The sequence below is a fragment of the Saccopteryx leptura genome, chromosome 8 (assembly GCF_036850995.1).
Source record: "Saccopteryx leptura isolate mSacLep1 chromosome 8, mSacLep1_pri_phased_curated, whole genome shotgun sequence".
Classification (NCBI taxonomy): Eukaryota; Metazoa; Chordata; class Mammalia; order Chiroptera; family Emballonuridae; genus Saccopteryx; species Saccopteryx leptura.
Window position 1 is genome coordinate 59,526,548 of NC_089510.1, and position 21,161 is coordinate 59,547,708.

The 21,161-nt window shown below is 43.5% G+C and overlaps 1 long non-coding RNA gene across 1 annotated transcript; it reads right to left on the minus strand.

The window, feature by feature from the left end:
- Positions 1-853: 853 nt before the first annotated feature.
- LOC136379722 (uncharacterized) lies at positions 854-15,275 on the minus strand. Its single transcript, XR_010746788.1, has 3 exons — positions 14,894-15,275; positions 13,557-13,796; positions 854-3,109 (listed from the first exon to the last, which is right to left on the minus strand). It is a non-coding gene; the product is annotated as an uncharacterized lncRNA (long non-coding RNA).
- Between the last annotated feature and the right edge of the window lie 5,886 nt (positions 15,276-21,161).

A 21,161-nucleotide genomic window follows, 5' to 3' on the forward strand; every position in this document is an offset into this window, starting at 1 on the left:
TGGTGCTACCTGGGAACATGCACCGACCTTCCAAGTGGACTAATTATTCTCTTACTCCACCTTCCAACTCCCATGCCGGTTTCTCTTGTAGCCAGCTGGAAGGCAGGCCATACAAAGCAGGGAAATCTGGGAAACATGGTTGAGCTTTGCTAGACTGGTTCAGTACAAAACGACCAAAGTGGTCAATATTTGGTAGCTTTTCTTTAAGGAGCTCAAGATCTAACCTAAGGATCAGTACCTAGAGGGAGATGCCAAGAGAAAAGGATGAAGGGGAGCCATGTACAAACTGAAATATGTATTGGTCTAAATGAAGACTGTGAGATTTTACTCATGAAATACAGCTCCAGGAAGCCAGAGGGGAGGGAAGACTTTGTTCCAGAAAATTTCTGTATTTGACAACAATGATGAGAACCTGCCACGCTCTTTCTTCCAGGGCATTTTATGGCTTGGGAAGCGCTTTTACATCCATCAATTCATTTATTTACTAAATATGTACTGGACGTCTGTCCAATGCCAGGCACTGTGCTCGCTATTTTACATATGCTGGCTCTTAATATGATATCTCCTTTATATTTCATTCACTGCTATTTTACATATAAAGGAATTATGGCTATAACTTTGAGAATACAGAGATGAGCAAGATCCTGTTCTTACTTTCTAGAACAGGGGTTGACAAACTTTTCTGTAAAGGGACAGATAGTGCGTATTTTAGTCCTTGTGGCTCCAGACAGTCTCGATTACACTGCTCAACTCTGCAATTGTAGAGAAAGCAGCCACAGACAATACAAAAATGATCGGACATGACTATGTTCCAACGAAACTTTATTTACAAAAACAGCTGGTCAGACAGATTTGCCTTTGGACCCTCGTTTGCTAACCCCGCCCTACAAGGTCACATCTAGAGGACTAGCTCATGATGAGACGGTGTGGTAAAGAGGCCTGTGTGCAGGCAGAGGGCATAAGCGGTTGGGGAAATTAGGGAAGCCTCCATGCAGCCTGTCTAGGATCATGACCTGTGTGGTCTATATCTCCAGGCCACTGCCATCCATGACCCAGGAAATGGCTGGCAGACAAATGCAGGGTGGGATTCTGGAGCTTGTATCCAATCAGAGCACATGTCTCCGTCCTGCACTGTCTTTCTATGAACAAGTCTTTGGTGTGGAGTTTGTGGTCCACTGTCACCTCCCCCTCCTCTGTTAACTGCCCCCAACATGTCTGGCCACCCGGAGTTCCGCATCCATGCAGGGTGTGTAGATCCAAGTTCACCCTGGGATGGTACTTCCTTGTGTACCTCCTCAACTTCTTCGGACCCGGAGCTTGGAAACGATGCTTCCTAGTAAGTGGGTCACCAGTTTATACCTCCTAGAATCCCCTCTGGATAATATCCTCAACGGCAGGTCTGGTTCCTGCCGGAGGGAAGGAATCACACGTATTTTTGGTTGGATGTTACAAGGAGGCAGGCTTCAGCTTAGTACAGAGAAGAACGCCGTAAAACAGCAGACACAGCCTCTAACTGGGATGAGCTCTCTGGGGAGATGAGTTCATGATGGGGGCTTGGACTGCTGGCTGGATGACCATCTGAAGGAAAGGACTCGGGCTTCTCGGTCTTGCTGTCCTACTAACTAGCTCTGTGACCTTGGGCACATGTCTTGATCTCTCTTAACTTGGTTTCATCATTTGAAAATGAAGATTATGCGTCTTTCATATGGCTGTTGTGATAATTAATGAGAATGTCATTCAGATTCTTAACATGCTCCAGCCTGGCACAGAGTGGACTTTAGACCGCCTTAGAAGAACTGTGATAGCAGGTGGGGTGGACTGAAATAACTAATGAGGCCTGAGGTTTACAGTTCTTTGATACATACATCTAATGAGGATTTCTTTCCTTATATGAAATGATTTCATGGAATCCTAGAAACAAAGGTCTATGGCTTCAGAGGATCTATTTGGGAGAGCCCTAAACACAAAAGGATTTTATTTGGAGGCGAAAACAACTGTGGGGGTTTCATGCTTTATGGTTTTTCATGTGTAAAAACAGTTTTGGATAAAAGACATTCCAGCATAAAGTATTTCCAGTCCACCTGAAGGAAGTTTTACTTTTAAAATGTCTATATTTGCAAAGCTTTCATGAAAGTTTGGGGGAGGGGAGGAGGGAACATTCTTTTTTAAAAAAAACTTACTTGCTACTTGTTTAAGATATTACTCAGTGGGTTAGTATTAGAAAACAGGCATACATTTCTGTAAGTCCTCCACACAATGAAAGTATCTGTATTTGTGAACCAAAAAAAAAATGCAACTTCTTTTTCTTAACACAAATGGACAGAATCCCAAGAGACTAGCGAAGCAAGAAATTATCAAAGCTGCGTGCGGTATTTACCAAGTAACTTTGTGCCAGTGCCCGGAGGAGCCGCCGCCACGGCTGCCAAGCCCCATCGCCCTGGCTGACCGGTGCCCAAGGGGCTCAGTGCCCTGGGACAGAGGAAGCAGGAAGTTTGCTGAACCCTACAGAAGAAAAAGAACGCATTCTGGAGAGTCCCAGCAGGTGGGGGAGCCCCTTTGCACAGGGAAGCTCTTTTGACCCAGAGCACACACAATAGAGCTCTCTCAGAAGAGAGGGGTTTTTTTTTCTCCTTTTTTTTTTTTCCATGGTTTCTTCTTGGCCCTGGGGATTTGTTCTAAGTGGCTTTCTCTGTGTGTGAGTTGTCTTGGCCTTTCTGAGTTTCTTTCCCTTCGGAACTCTCCAGTCTTTCCATTGTGCGCCTTGTCCTCGTTAAAAGGCTGAGTCACTCTGCAGACTCCACACCCCCCTCTGACTTAAGGTAACCTGGCCAATGTCTGGTGGCTCGGGAGGGGAAAGGGCACCTTTATCACCCCTCTCAGCGGCAGGCGCCCCCTCAGGAGCATTGTTGAGGGACAGAGGTTTCAGATGAAAAGGTGTCTGTAAAAAGCTGACAGGAGCTGCTTCGGCCGGATGACCTTTAAAGAGCTTTTCCAGTTCTGAAATTCTGCAATTTTAAACTGACGTGTGGCTGTTCCCGAACCATGCTGTTTGAGGAAGAGCAGACGGAACTAGAGATGTGCGTGACTCCGAGGAGCTGCCCTGAAGATCCTAGGAATACAGAAAGAAAGAAATAGATTAGTTTTAGTATACGTGGCCTCAGAAGGCAGAGCTTTTGGCTGGAATCGGATCATAGCGTGGGAGTTAATAGCTCAGATAGAAGAGGAGCTCTGATTTCGCAGGGCCCCAGGTGTAAAGCCAGAACACCTGGTTTCAGATCCTGACCACTGCTGACTGTCACGTGACCCTGGGCTAGTGGCCTCAATTTGCAGAGCCTGTTTTCTTTTGGGTCACATGGTGATGAGAAGATTGGGCTTGCTTCTACCATTGGGCTATTGTGAGGATTTAATAGGATAAGGAAAAGTGCTTATAAATTCTGAAGTTCTGCAGATTTAATCTTACTGTCCAGACCCCTAATTTTACAAAGGAGATAACCAAAGTCTGGAAAAGTTAAGAAACTCATGTGAGACTGTACAATTCGGTCTAAGGCAGTAGGTGATAAGGTCTCACTAATAACTATATTGATCCCTGGGGTAAAGGTTTTGGGGACACCTTGGGACCATGACATAACCCCAAGTTCCCAGTGAAGTTTTACTCACTGTTAATTTTCTTTTCTGATTATAAAAATAGTACATGCTCACTATATGAAACTTGTGGAATACAATAAGCACAAAGAAGAAAAGTTAAAAGTATTTTCCATGATTCTGCTATGTGACTATATTTACTGTTGAAATTTTGATATATACCTTTCTAGGTTTTTTTTTTCTACGCATGTACATATTTGAATGTAATTGGAAGAACATTTTATACAAAGTTTTGCACATTGATACTTTATTCACTTAACAGCTTGTTATGCACTTTACCATTAAAATTCAATACGCAGTGTTCAATGTTTGCCTAATGGTTCACTCTATGCTTACCTTGGATATAAAGATTCTTTTGTTCTTTTCCAATTTTTTTGTCATTATCAATAACATGTTGAACATTCTTACATCTTTACCAAATGCTGTAATTAGTGCCCCACCATTAAGCAAATGTTTCCTAAAGATTTTTCCAGATTTCTTCGGCCACCCTTTAAAACTCAAGTGTCTTGTCTTTCATAGATTCTCCCAATGTTAGTTTGCCCCAAAGTGTTACAGGCTTACCCTGATGACTTGTATGGTGTAGGCCTAAAGTCTATTGAAAATATGTTGTTTAAACATATGTATTTACATTATTTACTTTTGAGTTTCATTTGTCTTTCCTGGTTCAAGTTTCAGATTAGACATGTGGCAGTTGGTCCCAAGGATGGCTTTCAGATGAACCTCCTACATCCATGTTGCTGGGAAGTGCCCTCCTCTCCAGTTGGCACCACCCCATGACTCACATTAGGGCAATGCACGCAGCAGAAATGACCTTTCCAGTTACAGTCTGGGTCTCTGGGAATACTCGTTCTGAGAAAAGCTATTGCAGATAAGAAGTCCAGCAACCCTGAGGTCATCCTGCTGTGAGCACTCCTGCACAAGCCTCATGGAGAGGGCTGCCAAGCCAGGCTGTAGTTTTTTCAGCCACCCCAGTTGAGGCTCCAAGCAAGTGAGTGAAGAAACCAGTTTGGAACCCCAGCCTAGTTAAGTATTCAGATGATCCCAGTCCCAACCTCCATTTGGTTGTAACCAAACCCCAAGAGGGACCACACAGAGGCTGAACCCAGTAAATCCACAGGTTATGCTAATTTTGAAGAATAAAAGGTGAATAAGACATGGACCTGCTCACTCCCAGAAAACCCGGCTCTACTGTGAGAATGCACACAGGAGGCAGTGACCTGATGGGGTGCAGAAATAACGAGCCTCACAGTGGGCTGGTTGCTCTGCCAGGGGCTATGGTGGTTCTGCCAATAGAGTAGGGAAAGATTCTGAAATGATGACACTGAATTGCATCTTGAAAAATGACTGGGAGCTTGCCAGTGGACATAGTGGAGGAGAGACAGCCCAGCAGAAAGACCTATGTGTGAACAGACAGCTTATCCATGTTAGAGAAGAGCAGGTAATAAAACCAGTGGAGCAGCATTTGATCACGACAGCCTCATATATCAGATCATAAAGCAGAAATTTTGTCTAGCCAAAAACGGGGAACCAATAAAGAGATTTCAGTAGGCGAGTGACATGATAAGACGTGCTCTTAGAAAGATCTGTGGCTACCTTCTTCCACGCAACAAATGTTCACCAAAGACCTACCTGTTTATTGAGCTGGTAATGGTTGAGCAATGATGTACAATAGAAACGCAATGGGATGCCTGACCAGAGGTGGTGCAGTGGATAAAGCATTGACCTGGGATGCTGAGGTTCCAAGTGTGAAACCCCGAGGTTGCCAACTTGAGTGCAGGCTCACCAGCTTGAGTGCAGGGTCGCTGGCTTGAGTGTGGGGTCATTGATGTAATCCCATGGTCACTGGCTTGAGCCCAAAGGTTGCTTGCTTGAGTCCAAGTTTGCTGGCTTGAGCAAGGGGTCACTGGCTTGGCTGCAGCCCCCTGGTCAAGGCACTCATGAGAAGCAATCAATGAACAACTAAGGTGCCACAACTATGAGTTGACTCTTCTCATCTCTCTCCTTTCCTGTCTCTCTCTTTCTGTATGTGTGTGTGTGTCTCTCTCTTGCTTAAAAAATAAAATGAAAGAAAAATAATTCAATATAAAACATGTATATAATTTTAAACTTTCTAGTGCCATGTTTTAAACAGGAAAACATAACAAGTAGAATTAGTTATTTTTTTAAATTTTATTTATTTTTATTGATTGATTTTACAGAGGAGGGGGAAGGAACAAGAAGTATCAACACACAGTTCCTTCACTTTAGTTGTTTATTGGCTGCTTATTTTCTTTTTAATAAATTTTTATTAATGTTAATGGGATGACATTAATAAATCAGGGTACATATATTCAAAGAAAACATGTCTAGGTTATCTTGTCATTAAATTATGTTGCATACCCCTCGCCCAGAGTCAGATTGTCCTCCATCACCCTCTATCTAGTTCTCTGCGCCCCTCCCCCTCCCCCTAACTCTCTCCCCCCCTCCCTCCTGCATCCTCCCTCCCCCCACCCCTGGTAACCACCACACTCTTGTCCATGTCTCTTAGTCTTGTTTTTATGTTCCACCAATGTATGGAATCATGTAGTTCTTGTTTTTTTCTGATTTACTTATTTCACTCCTTATAATGTTATCGAGATCCCACCATTTTGCTGTAAATGATCTGATGTCATCATTTCTTATGGCTGAGTAGTATTCCATAGTGTATATGTGCCACATCTTCTTTATCCAGTCTTCTATTGAAGGGCTTTTTGGTTGTTTCCATGTCTTGGCCACTGTGAACAGTGCTGCAATGAACACGGGGCTACATGTGTCTCTACGTATCAATGTTTCTGAGGTTTTGGGGTATATACCCAGTAGAGGGATTGCTGGGTCATAAGGTAGTTCTATTTGCAGTTTTTTGAGGAACCACCATACTTTCCTCCATAATGGTTGTACTACTTTACAGTCCCACCAACAGTGGATGAGAGTTCCCTTTTCTCCGCAGCCTCTCCAACATTTGCTATTACCCGTCTTGTTGATAATAGCTAATCTAACAGGGGTGAGGTGGTATCTCATTGTAGTTTTGATTTGCATTTCTCTAATAACTAATGAAGCTGAGCATCTTTTCATATATCTGTTGGCCATTTGTATTTCTTCCTGGGAGAAGTGTCTGTTCATGTCCTCTTCCCATTTTTTTATTGGATTGTTTGTTCGTTTGTTGTTGAGTTTTATGAGTTCTTTGTAAATTTTGGATATTAGGCCCTTATCTGAGCTGTTGTTTGAAAATATCATTTCCCATTTAGTTGGCTGTCTGTTTACTTTGATATCAGTTTCTCTTGCTGAGCAAAAACTTTTTATTCTGATGTAGTCCCATTCATTTATCTTTGCCTTCACTTCTCTTGCCATTGGAGTCAAGTTCATAAAATGTTCTTTAAAACCCAGGTCCATGAGTTTAGTACCTATGTCTTCTTCTATGTACTTTATTGTTTCAGGTCTTATATTTAGGTCTTTGATCCATTTTGAATTAATTTTAGTACACGGGGACAGACTGTAGTCGAGTTTCATTCTTTTGCATGTGGCTTTCCAGTTTTCCCAACACCATTTGTTGAAGAGGCTTTCTTTTCTCCATTGTGTGTTGTTGGCCCCTTTATCAAAGATTATTTGACCATCTATATGTGGTTTTATTTCTGGGCTTTCTATTCTGTTCCATTGGTCTGAGTGTCTATTTTTCTGCCAATACCATGCTGTTTTGATTACCGTGGCCCTATAATATAGTTTAAAGTCAGGTATTGTAATGCCCCCAGCTTCATTCTTTTTCCTTAGGATTGCTTTGGCTATTCGGGGTTTTTTATAGTTCCATATAAATCTGATGATTTTTTGTTCCATTTCTTTAAAAAGTGTCATAGAAATTTTGATGGGAATTGCATTAAATTTATATATTGCTTTGGGTAATATGGCCATTTTAATTATATTTATTCTTTCTATCCAAGAACAAGGAATATTTTTCCATCTCATTGTGTCTTTTTCTATTTCTCTTAATAATGCCTTGTAGTTTTCGTTATATAGGTCCTTTACATTCTTTGTTATGTTTATTCCTAGGTATTTTTTTGTTGTTGTTGCAATCGTGAAGGGGATTATTTTTTTGAGTTCGTTTTCTAATATTTCATTGTTGGATATAGAAAGGCTATGGACTTTTGTATGTTAATTTTGTATCCTGCGACCTTACTGTATTGGTTTATTGTTTCTAGTAATCTTTTTGTGGAGTCCTTCGGGTTTTCAATGTATAGGATCATATCATCAGCAAAAAGTGATACCTTTACTTCTTCTTTTCCGATATGGATGCCTTTTATTTCTTTGTCTTGTCTGATTGCTCTGGCCAGAACTTCTAGCACCACGTTAAATAAGAGTGGAGAGAGTGGACAACCCTGTCGTGTTCCTGATTTAAGGTGGAAAGTCCTCAGTTTTACGCCATTTAATATGATGTTGGCTGATGGTTTATCATATATGGCCTTTATCATGTTGAGATATTTTCCTTCTATACCCATTTTGTTGAGAGTCTTAAACATAAAATTGTGTTGTATTTTATCAAAAGCCTTTTCTGCATCTATTGATAAGATCATGTGGTTTTTGTTCTTTGTTTTGTTGATATGGTGTATTACATTAACCGTTTTACGTATGTTGAACCATCCTTGAGATTCTGGGATGAATCCCACTTGATCATGATGTATTATTTTTTTAATATGTTGTTGTATTCGGTTTGAATTGGCTGCTTATTGTATGAGCCTTGACTGGGCAAGCCCAAGGTTTTAAACTGGCAACTTTAGCATTCTAGGTCAATGATCTACCTACTGCGCCACTACAGGCCAGACAAGAATTAATTTTATAGTAATATATTTTGTTTAATCTAATAGTTCCAAAGTGTTTATTTCAACAAGTAATTAATATACAAATTTTTTTAGATATTTAACATTATTTTATTCTAAGTCTTTGAAATTGGTGTGTATTTTACACTTACGGCACATCTCAACTTGGACTAACTATGTTTCAAATGCTCAACACACACACACATGACTTCTGGGTATTGTACCCAGTGGGGAAGCTCTAGGTTCAGGAGACACAGTGGAGAACAAGGTAGGAGAGGCCTCCGCTCTCAGAGTTTATAGTCTCTGGTTGAAGGCTGACTATTGAGAATAAACCAGCAAACAAGTAAATAAGCAAGATTGTTTCAGAGGATGATAAGCAGTGTGAAAATTTTAAACAAGTAGAATAAAAACATTAAACTATGGTGGTCTTTGCCTGGGTAGCAGGTGGTGGTGGTCAGGCAAGGTTTTGCCATAGAAGGGACACTTACGCTGACCCTGAGTGACAAGGTGGTGTCAGGTGTGTAAGGCTGTTGGGGCAGAACCCGCGGGGTGTGATGCAGTTGAGGTGCTGGTGGGATATATGAATGGAGATGCTCAGTGTTCACAAAGGCTCACAGAATTGTCATAACATTGTTCTTCATTTTCTGCTTTTCCTCCAAACCCATAATAGTATTGTGGACAGACGTCATCATTTTCAGTTAATTAAATGTCAAAGAAGTGAATATTCTAAAAGCCACCAAATTATACACTTTAAAATACTTGAAATGGTGACTTTTATGTTGTATGAATATTTTTTAAAAAATCAGTTGAACCTCCTTTAACTCACTGATCTCACGCCTGGTTCAGAGTGGTCCTTCCCCCCCAGTCAGTTCTCCTTATGCCTTGAAGGATCTGTGTGGGGAAGTTCTTTCCACCTTCCTCTTCCTGTTCTGGACTTCTTTTTTTAATGAATTGGAGCAGGAAGGGAAGGTAATTTTGTGTTTCCGGCCTCATGTGTGGTAGGGAGGTAGCTTTGCGCTGGTTCTTTGAGCTGCAGTGGCCTCCACCAATATGGCCGTCTCTCTAGTGACTATGCTAGTTTAAGCTTCATGTTGGTCCCTTCTGTAACAGTGCCCATCAGACCAAGGTCCTGCAGGCGTATATCCTCCCAGCTCCCACTCTGAGGGGCTTCCTCACATGGTAGCCACTGGGCAGGCCAGTGGCTACCGTCCTTTTTGTGCTCTGGGCCTGCTCACTGGGAACAGCAGGAATGGCCAGAGACACGCTCAGAGGCTGCAGGAAACTGGGGAAGGTGGCTGTTTCTCCCTTTGTCAGCATAGACTCCACACTCCTTCCTACTTCCTGTTGGTACCTGCCAGGCTATCAAGGCCAGAAAGGAAGTGGGTACTGTCTCTACTTTCATGTACCCCCTCCTTCAGGGCATGTGTGATAAGCTGTCCCAAGAATTCTCTTGCTCTTTTCACTCTATTTAGATGGTGGTGTCAGGGTGGGCTTGCGAGTTAAACCCTCAGCAAACAAGTGGCTGGTGACTGAAGTATCAGCCCCCTTCGCCTGAGACTCCCCAATCTCTACGAGAGATCCTTGTGGGAGACCCTTCCTCCTTACCTGGCCTCAGAGTTGGTGTGGTCCCTTCCTTCCCCACAGGGCAGAGCAGGCCACGCTCTGGAATAAGGCCAAGTGTGCCCTCTCTTCTTCCCCTCACCAGTCTTTGACGAGGGAGAAGTTTCAGGGTGAAGATTGGCAGTAGGCCTGGTTTTGCCACCCCTTAGTAAGCCTTGGGCAGGGTTTTCAATGCTTGCTGCTCATAGAGTCACCTGAGGAGCTTTGTAGAGCACCAATGTGGTACAACTTTAAACTCTGCCATTATCCACTGCAGCTGAAATAGATGTATCTTAGCATTTCCACTCCTAGATAATATACTCAACAGAAACACCTACACATGTGTGCCAAAAACAAGACTATTCATAGCAGCATTATTTTAAGAGCTAAACAACTGCCAGTAATCCATGTTTATCAAGAGTAGAGACCCTGGCCGGTTGACTCAGTGGTAGAGCATCAGCCTGGTGTGCAGAAGTCCCGGGTTCGATTCCCGGTGGGGGCACACAGGAGAAGCGCCCATCTGCTTCTCCACCCCTCCCCCTCTCCTTCCTCTCTGTCTCTCTCTTCCCCTCCCGTAGCCAAGGCTCCATTGGAGCAAAGTTGGCCCGGGCACTTGGGATGGCTCCATGGCCTCTGCCTCAGGCGCTGGAGTGGCTCTGGTCACAACAGAGCGATGCCTGGATGGGCAGAGCATCGCCCCCTGGTGGGCATACTGGGTGGATCCCGGTCGGGCGCATGTGGGAGTCTGTCTGGCTGCCTCCCCATTTCCAGCTTCAGAAAAATACACACACACACAAAAAGAGTAGAATAGTTATGCCTGACCAGGTGGTGGTGCAGTGGATAGAGCAACAGCCTGGGATGCAGAGGACCCAGGTTTGAAACTCTGAGGTCACTGACTTGAGCACGGGCTCATCTGCATTTGGCACAGGCTCACCAGCTTGAGCATGGGATTGCTGGCTTGAGTGTGGGATCATCGACATGACCCCATGGTCACTGGCTTGAGCAAGGGGTCACTGGCTTTGCTGGATCCCCACCCACACACTGGTCTATGCACACATGAGAAAGCAATCAATGAACAATGAAGGTGCCACAATGAAGAACTGATGCTTCTCATCTCTCTCCCTTCCTGTATGTCTGTCCCTGTCTGTCCCCTTCACCTCTCTCTCTCTCTCTAAAAATAAAAATAAATATATATATATATCAATGAACAATAGTTACTCAAAACAACATGGGTGAATCTTACAAATAAGATAGATATCGAATCAAAAAAGTAAGACGAAGAGTGCATACACTACAATTCTGTTACAGGTGAAACAAATACACGGCATTAGAAGTTGGGAGAACGTTACTATCCTGGGGACAGGGACTGGAGGGACACACGGAGCTGGGGCTCTGGGCTGCACGGAGTCCTTTTTTCCTAAATATGGGCAGTAGTAACATGTGGGTATTCACTTCGTGAAAATTGGCCAAGATTTTTATATAATTTTCTGATGTATATTAGAATTAAATTTAAAAGCTTTAAAGAAAAACAAAACAAAACACCAGTGCTGGGCCTGCACCTCCATGGACTTTGATTTTATTGGTCTGCGGTGGAGCTTAAAAAAGTTCTCCAGGTGATGTGTGAAGTCAAGCCTGAGAAACACATGTTGTGCCTGATTCCTGTCCTCCCTCTCCAGATGTGAAGAGCCTGGGCTTGTTGTTTCCACCTACTGGCTGGCTGTAACCAGTGCTCAGCATCTGGTCATGATGAGGAATAGGAGAGAGGTCAGGCTAGAGATGCAGAACACCTAGTCATCATATAGAGATCAGCACCGCTGGGCGTGAAGGAGTCAGGGATTGGTTAGAGCAGGGGTCGGGAACCTTTTTAGCTGAGAGAGCCATGAACACCACATATTTTAAAATGTAATTCTGTGAGAGCCATACAATGACCTGTGTACATTACACATTATCCAATAAAAATTTGTTGTTGTCCCAGAGGACAGCTGTGATTGGCTCCAGCCACCCGCAACCATGAACATGAGTGGTAGGAAATGAATGGATTATAATATATGAGAATGTTTTATATTTTTAACGTTGTTATTTTTTTTTATTAAAGATTTGTCTGCGAGCCAGATGCAGCCACCAAAAGAGCCACAACTGGCTCGCGAGCCATAGGTTCTTGACCCCTGGGTTAGAGATTGCTTAGAGTGATGGCTCCCGGGGGCTAGGGTGGCTATGGAAAGAAACAAACTAGTTAATAAAAGCTTGAAAACTGTGTATTTAATTACCATTTAGGGTCTTTCCAGTGTAGAGAGTCTGAGCTTCCTCTAGGTCAGGGGTCCCCAAACTACGGCCCGCAGGCCGCATTCGGCCCCCTGAGGCCATTTATCCGGCCCCCACCGCACTTCCGGAAGGGGCACCTCTTTCATTGGTGGTCAGTGAGTGGAGCATAGTTTCCATTGAAATACTGGTCAGTTTGTTGATTTAAATTTACTTGTTCTTTATTTTAAATATTGTATTTGTTCCCTTTTTGTTTTTTTACTTTAAAATAAGATATGTGCAGTGTGCATAGGAATTTGTTCATAGATTTTTTTATAGTCCAGCCCTCCAATGGTCTGAGGGACAGTGAACTGGCCCCCTGTGTAAAAAGTTTGAGGACCCCTGCTCTAGGTCCTCAGTTGGGCAACAAGTGCATTACGACTCGAGGCTCCACCAGGAAGACAGCTGGCTCCCAGGTTTCCCCCTTCGGACGCCACCCCACTCCATCTTCTTCCCCCACCACCTCAGTTTCAGGAGGAAACGTGTGCCGGTGCCGGAAGACAAGCGCTCACAGCACACAGGGGCCCGCTTACTCTCAGTGTTGCTTAGGAGAAGTGGAAGAGAAGACAAGACCATTGTAAGTACCTGCAGCCAGAGAGGCAAGGCCAGTGCTGGGGGCCCAGCCGGGCTCCTCTTGACTTTAGAAAAGGAAGCAGGGCCAGGACTCAGCAGGGCGGCTCACAGTATCCCCAGACTGAGTGGGTAGGTCACATTCTGAGCTCCTCTCAATAAAGGGCATTGATATTTCAACTTCCAAAAGCAGATTATGTTGTGGCCAACTAAGGAGTGAAGTCACCTGTTCACAAACCCATGTGTAGAAAACTTTTCTGCATAACACTGCTCAGCTCCCTGGGTTTGAGAATTTGGAAAATGAAATCTGGAATAAAGTGCATCATCCAGGGTCACAGAGAGAGAGGCAGAATGTGTAGTTGATGGGAAGAACAGTGCCTCTGGGGTCAGACAGACTAATGCAAATCTGCTGTGTGACCTTGAGCAAACTTATTAACCTCTCATTTCCTCATCTGTAAATGAGAGTAATAATGCCTACCTAGCAAGCTTATTGTAAGGGCCAAATGAGAAAATATATGGAAAATGCCTGACACAAAATGAGTGCTCACTAACTAGAGGTTTATTAGAATAAAGTATAACTCCCCATTGGTATAAAGCCCCCTTAAATGAGAGGTAGAAACTCACAACAGAAGGGCTAGTTGATCACTGTCTGGGTGTCCCTGGGTGCTGGATAGAAACACTATCCTTGGGAGTGATGTTTCTCTGGAGCTCGTCTTGATGGTTCAGCAGAGTTTGTCCTTCATGGAGTTTGCCGTGGTGGCTGAGGCCCAGGTGGAGACAGCTTCTGAATAAACCACGGGGGGCCTTCGCCACCCGCTGAAGACCAGCAGCTGTCTCCATTGTACTGTTTCTCCTTCCCTGAACCTTCCCTGGTACTGGGGGAATTAAAGCAAAAGAGCAGTTGTTTAGAAGCAGGAATTATGATAGTTTCTTCAATGACTGAGAAATCAAGTAAATTAACAATTTTACAAATTTCTTTTCTAAAATGTGCTCCCCACCCCCAGTTGAATGAAGTGCTCAGACCACTAATTTTTTATTCATTCACTCATTCAACAAATATTTGAGCATCTTATCCATCTTAGACACTATTTTAGGCGCTTAGGAACACAGCAGTAAACAAAATCCCTACCTTCGTGGAGCTTACATTCTAGAGGATTCTAACCATTTGAGGAAAGCAGTAACAGGCTCATGCCAGCCTGTGAGGCCTTTCTGCTCTGAAGGCTCTTCCCCCAAATTGCCGCAGACCCTCTGTCTTCGCCCTTCCTCCAGCAGCTGTCTCCATTCCCTCCTCCACTTTAATGATTCCCCTTCCCTAAACCATTCCCCTGCTCCTGGGGGGATTAAAGCAAAAGAGCAGTTGTTTAGAAGCAGGGAATATGATTGTTTCTTCAATGACTGAGAAATTAAGTAAGTTAACAATTTTACAGATTTCTTTTCTGAAGTGTGCTCCCCCACCCCGAGTTAAATCAAGTTGCTTTTGTCTTGTAGCTGGTGACCTTCTTTCTGAGCATAGCTAGCCTGTCTCAGAAGGGCCTTCTCCCCTCCCCAGACCCAGGCTTTGGGGTGTATCTTTCATAGCAAACATGGCACCCTGACCCCACCTCCTTTATCACTTGACTCTGGTTGTGAAAAGAAAAAGAAGAAAAGTAGGTTTGTTTAGTAGGAGCTCGTTTCTGAAGCCAACGGGGAGAACAGGATTTGAAACAAGAAGAGGCTGCATTTGGGGTCAATGGTTAACCAGTCAGATTAATAAATGCTAGAAGGAGGAAGTAGCCCGTGAGTAAAAAAGGCAAGAAAAAATGTCTCCCGGTGGTTCAAAAGCCAACTAAAGTTTACCAAGGTCCATGACCTGCGGTTAAAGTGTCCTCAGAGGCCAGCGCTCATCTCATTCCACCTGAGAAGCTGCTGCCTTTCGGAGAGCCACCTGGCTCTGCTCTGAGGCACAGCAGCCCAACACTGACCTCTGTCGTGCGGACCGCACGGACCTCACCAGGATTGCCCCGCAACGGGCTCTGGGCTCTGCCCCAACTCCACAGACTCCTTTCCTGGGAACCACCTCCTCCATTTCCGCAGGCTTCCTCCCCCAACACAGCTGCCACCAGCTCTGGGATCGGATGGAGAGCTTTAGGCCCGGTGAGAACTTTGGGCTGAGGTTAGTCAGGAAAGAGGGCTGGCCTGGCCTCTGTTCTGACTTGCTCTAGAAGTTTTGGCACATTCCTTGCCTCAGTTTCCTTGCTGTTAAAATGACAGGTTGTCCTGAAGCTGTCGTTGGCAAACTTTTTCCATAAAAGGTCAAACAACAAATATTGTAGGCTTGTGAGCCACCCAGTCAGTGTTTCTTGCAACTGCCCACTCGGCCACGTAGAGTGAAAGCAGCCATAAATGATATGTAAATGAGTGGGTGGGGCTGTGTTTCAATAAAATTTCATTTACAAAAACAGGCTGTGAACAGGATTGACCAGTAGGTTGTAGCTTGAGAACCCCTGGACAAGATCCCTAAGGAGCTTTGTAACACACAAATATCATTGAAGCCTGACTTATAAATAATTTACAGAGAGAAAATTTAGGCCCAGAGATACTAGATGACATTGTCCAAGCCACCAAGTATGTGAGGGAGCTGGAACTAGAAGTAAAGTCTCCTGGCTCTAGTCCACTGTGGCCCTCAGTTCTTTCAGGGACAAAGCACAGGCTGTTTTTGGCATGTGGGGCTTATCCCAGCAACCTTTGCGGGATTACACTGGGTGAGGGTTGTGGGAGGCAGCGCTGTCTCTGCGCTCTCAGGAGGACTTTCTGGCTCGGGAGGGCCCCAGACTGAAGTGACAAGGAACACTATAAGAATGGGGGCAAGCAGTGGGCAAAACATAGGCCCGTTCATTTTGAATCTGAGAAAACTGTGGCTTCAAAGAGGGAAGTCCCTGTGTATTCCATGTCATAACCTCGGCTTCCGAATCTGCATATGTTGACCTTCTTTTCACCCAGATGGTGCTGGAGGGAGGAAGGCCCCACCAGCATGTGCTCTTCCTGTGTGACTAAATGTTCCACCCAGGGGGCTCCTCCCAGGAGATCAGCTCCCGAGCCTGTTCTTCCGTGGCAGAAGCTACGTGGCCCAGCACAGCTATTTATTGTTACACTTCCATGACATACTTCCTTTCAAACAACTTTGTGTAAATTTGCTTGGGACTAGTTGTTCCCTGGCTGAAGATCCAAAAGCTTTTACGATGTTACTTTGTTTTTTTCTTTGCCCCCGGCCTTTGCCCAGCAGAGAGAAGTGGCCATCAATAAAGTCCAATGAAGTGAGGTGACACCTCTTTCACTCGGAATCTCAAGATCCCCAGAGTCTAGCCAGTGTGGCCCTCTTTTCCACATTCCACTCTCCAGGTCCTGCATGGACGCCTTGATAGAATCCTGGCCACAGGTTTCTGGGACAACAATACTCCCCATCACCACTGCCACCCTGTGACTTCTAAAGGTGAGGCAGTACACACCACCTGCCTCTATTGATCTCCAGGGATCAGCCCTAGTTCTGTTTGGTGGGACAAGATTTTGTAGAAAATTTGCATGAAAAAAAATAAAGCTTAGGAATTAGTCTGCTACAGGGATTTTCAGCCAGATGAGGAAGGAAGGAAGATGAAGGAAGATGTTCAGAATTGGCTTCAGCATGAACCTGGATTAGGGAACTAGACTGGTTCTGGGGGGTCATCGAAGGAAGTTTCTCCCAGAAAGTACATGAGGTTCCTGGTCAGCCAGCATCTTCTAGCTGCAGGGTCAGCTCAAGACGATCCCTACCTGGAGCCATAGACCCCTCAGGCTACTTTTGGACATTGTTAATGTTACTAAATGGGGTCTGGCAGCTAGAACACCCCAGGCCATCATCACAAACTTTAAAATGAACAACAAAGGAGTCTGAGTTCTCTAGGTAACTGTTTCTCTGGCCTTGTCACCCACTCTTCCGCCACCCATACCTCTCATATTCTTGCCAAACTCAATTGCAGCAATCCCTGATCTGCACCTGCTTTCTCACGCCTGCCTTTGCTGCCAACGTCAGCCTCTGCTGTGAAAGCCCATTCCTCTTCTGGGCTGCTCTCTTTAGTCCTTGAGTTTCCACTTTTTATGACTCTTACCATCCCCTACTTTATATTTTAGTTATTTGTGCTCCTAGGCCCTATTGGACAGAAATAGACTTCAGGGCAGGTACTCTATCCAGTTCATTACTCTATCCCCATTTCTTCCTATGACCTTTGGGGTAACTGTTGAAAGAGTGAGCAAATGAATAAGTGACCTTTAAGGGGTTAACAGTTCATTGGGAAGGTGACTAGTACCTGCCCCAAGCAAACATATGTCCAAGTACCAATCCTCAGTGCTGATGGATTTGACTTTATTTGGAAATAGGGTCTTTGCAGATACAATTGTTAAAGATCTTGAGATAAGAGCATCCTGGATTTAGTGTGGTCCCTAAATCCTCAAAAGAGATGGAAAAGAAGAAGACACAGAGACACACAGAAGGGAAGTCAAATGAAGACAGAGAAAGAAACTGGAACAATGCATCTAAAAGCCAAGGAAAACCAAGAATTGCCAAAAACTGGGAAAGAGGAATGGAATGGATTTTCCCTCAGAACCTCCAGGAGGAACGAACCCTGTTGACACCTTAATTTCAGAATTCTAGGCTCCAAAACTATGAGAAAATAACTTTGTGTTGTTTTAAGCCACCAGTTTATAATAATTTGTTATGGCAGTCCTAGAAAATGCACATAAAGAGGAAATGCTTCCTAACTAATTCTGTAAGGCCAGCATCACTCTGCTACCAAAATCAGACAAAGACATTACACGTAAAACAAATAACAAATAAACAAACAAAAAAACCTACAGATCAATATCTTTTCTGATTGTAGACATAAAAACCACCACAGAATACTAACAGATCAAATCCATTAATATTTTTTAAATATATATATATGCCATGACTAGGTGGGGCTTATCTTAGGAATGCAAAATTTGTTTCAAGTCCAAAAAGCAATTGATGTAATTAATATACTATATCAATAGAATAAGAACAAAAAATACATGATCATCCCAGTAGATGTAGAAAAGCATTCAACAAAATCCAAAAACCCATCATTCATGACCAAATACTCAACGACCAAAGAATAGGTGGGAGCTTCCTAAACTTCACAAAGGACCTCACAGCTAACATTATACTTAATGGTGAAGAAGGATTGCTTTTTTTCTACAATAAAGAAGACTATAAGATTATCCATTCTTACCACTTTCATTTAGCATCATGCTAGAGGTTCTAACCCAGGGGTCCCCAAACTACGGCCCGCGGGCCGCATGCGGCCCCCTGAGGCCATTTATCTGGCCCCCACCGCACTTCCGGAAGGGGCACCTCTTTCATTGGTGGTCAGTGAGAGGAGCATAGTCCCCATTGAAATACTGGTCAGTTTGTTGATTTAAATTTACTTGTTCTTTATTTTAAATATTGTATTTGTTCCCGTTTTGTTTTTTTTACTTTAAAATAAGATATATGCAGTGTGCATAGGGATTTGTTCATAGTTTTTTTTTTATAGTCTGGCCCTCCAATGGTCTGAGTGACAGTGAACTGGCCACCTGTGTAAAAAGTTTGGGGACCCCTGTTCTAACCAGTGTAATCAGGTTAGAACAAAAAACACACAAAATAAAGGGCATTGAGATTAGAGATGAAATCAAACTATTTCTATTTGTGGATGACATAATTTTGTATAAAGATACTTCAGTATAAAATTAACAAGAGAAAAACAAACGTATACTCTAAAAATTATAAAAGAATACATTGTTGAAAGAAATTAAGATAAAAATAAATGAAAATATAGCCCATGTTCTTGGATCATAACACTTTATGTTGTTAGGATGACAATCCCCTACAAACTGATCTACAGATACAATGTACGCCATTAAAATGCCATCTGAATTCTTTGCAGAAGTTGATAAGCTGATCCTAAGTTCATATGAAAATTTGAGGGACTCAGAATACTCAAGACAATTTTGGGAAATAAAAACAACATTAAAGCACGCCATTTTCTGATTTCAAAGCTTTTTATGAAACCAATAGTAATCAAGATGGTTGGACTAGCACAAGGATAGAAACATTGATCATGGAAATAAAATTGAGATTCCAGCAGTAAGCTTCACATTTATGGTTAAATAATTTTTGACACAAGTACCAAAATAATTCATTGAGGAAAGAATGTTTTCAACATGAAAGTACTGGGAAAACCAGATGCTTTCAACATAAAAGTGCTGGGAAAACTGGATATCACATGCAAAAGGATAAAATTATACCCATTCCTTATACCGTAAACAAAAATTAATTCAAACTAGATCAAAGACTTTAATGTAAAGCTAAAATTGTAAAACACTGAGAAGGAAATATAGGGGTAAATCTACATGAGTTTGAATTAGGCAATGGTTTTTTAGATATGACATCAAAAGCAAAATAGGTAAGAAGGATTTCATCAACGTTAAAGAAATATATATATATATATATATATATATATATATATATATATATATATTTTTTTTTTTTTTTTTTTAAGTGAGAGGAGGGGAGATAGTGAGACAGACTCCTGCATGCACCCTGACTGGGATCCACCTGACAACCCCATCTGGGGCTGATGCTCAAATGAATCAAACTATTTTTAGTGCCTAAGGCTGATGCTCAGGCCAACTGAGCTATCCTTAGTGCCCGATGCCAACACTCGAACCAGTTGAGCCACTGGCTGTGAGAGAGGAAGTGGGAGAGAAAGGGGAGAGGGAGGGGGAGAGAACCAGATGGTCACTTCTCTTGTGTGCCCTGACCAGAAATCAAACCTGGGACGTCCATACACCAGGCCCACACTTTAGCCACTGAGCCAACTGACCAAGGCCATTAAAAATATTTTGTGCTTCACTCCATGGTCCCTGGAGCTTTAACACAAGGGAATGCCCTTTTTTTTGGGGGGGGGGTTTGTATATATTTATTTATTTATTTATTTATTTATTTATTTATTTATTTATTTATTTTTGTATTTTTCTGAGGATGGAAATGGGGAGGCAGTCAGACAGACTCCCGCGTGCACCTGACCGGGATCCACCTGGCATGCCTACCAGGGGGGAATGCTCTGCCCATCTGGGGTGTTGCTCTGTTACAACCAGAGCCATTCTAGCGACTGGGGCGGAGGCCATGGGGCCATCCTTAGTGCCCGGGGTGGCTTTGCTCCGGTGGAGCCTTGGCTGCGGGAGGGGAAGTGAGAGACGGAGAGGAGAGAGAGGGGGAGGGGTGGAGAAGTAGATGGGCGCTTCTCCTGTGTGCTCTGGCCAGGAATCGAACCCGGGAATCCTGCACACCAGGCCAATGACTCCTACGGGTCTACCATATCATGCTTTTTACTTAAAAAAAAATTTACATTTCTTTTGAATGCTGATGAACAGGAGACACCAAATCTTTTTTGCCCGCAAACTGCTACCTTCTTTATTAGATCCAGCTAATAACACTGTTTTGCCTTTTTCCAAATAGCTCCAGATATATGGAAAAGATTTATATAGGCAGATGGGGATCCTCAAACCCCTCAGCGAGATCTTCTGAGAATGGCTTTTAAGATACCTAGAGGCAGAAAAAGCCCAATAGAGATCAGGGGAACTACCAGCTTTTAGGATATACCCTTAAAGGCTCCAACGCCCCAAAGGGGTCTCATAGGATGCCATCTGGGTCCTGCTTCAATAGTGGAAAGGAAGGACATTGAGCTAAAGCCTGCCAGGCTTACACGCCTCTGCTGTGAGGAAACAGGGACACTGGAAGGTGGGCTTCCCCCTCGCTTCACTAAGGGAGGGTTCAGTCTCTTCCAGCCCTGCTCCAGCCACCTATGACCTAACCTTGCCCAGAAAGCTGGGGTTTGCCACTGAAGGCTGAAGGTGCCCAGGGCCATCGGCCCCATCTATGACACTGTGGACGAGCCTAGGGTATTTCTTCCAAGAAGCAGGTAAACTGATCTCATTTGCACAAGGGCCACTTAACTATGTTTTGCTTGAATAGTCAGGTTTTTTATTCTTCCCTCAAAGATCTCTGTTGTGGGTGTTGATAGTCCTATTTTCTGCTGCTTTGCTTAATATATAGTGTTTCCTTTATCCCTCCTACCTCAATGTCCCACTCATATTTCAGGCTGGGACCTACTCCTAATTTAGAGCTCTCTTTCCCCCTTTTGCCAACTTGTATTATGA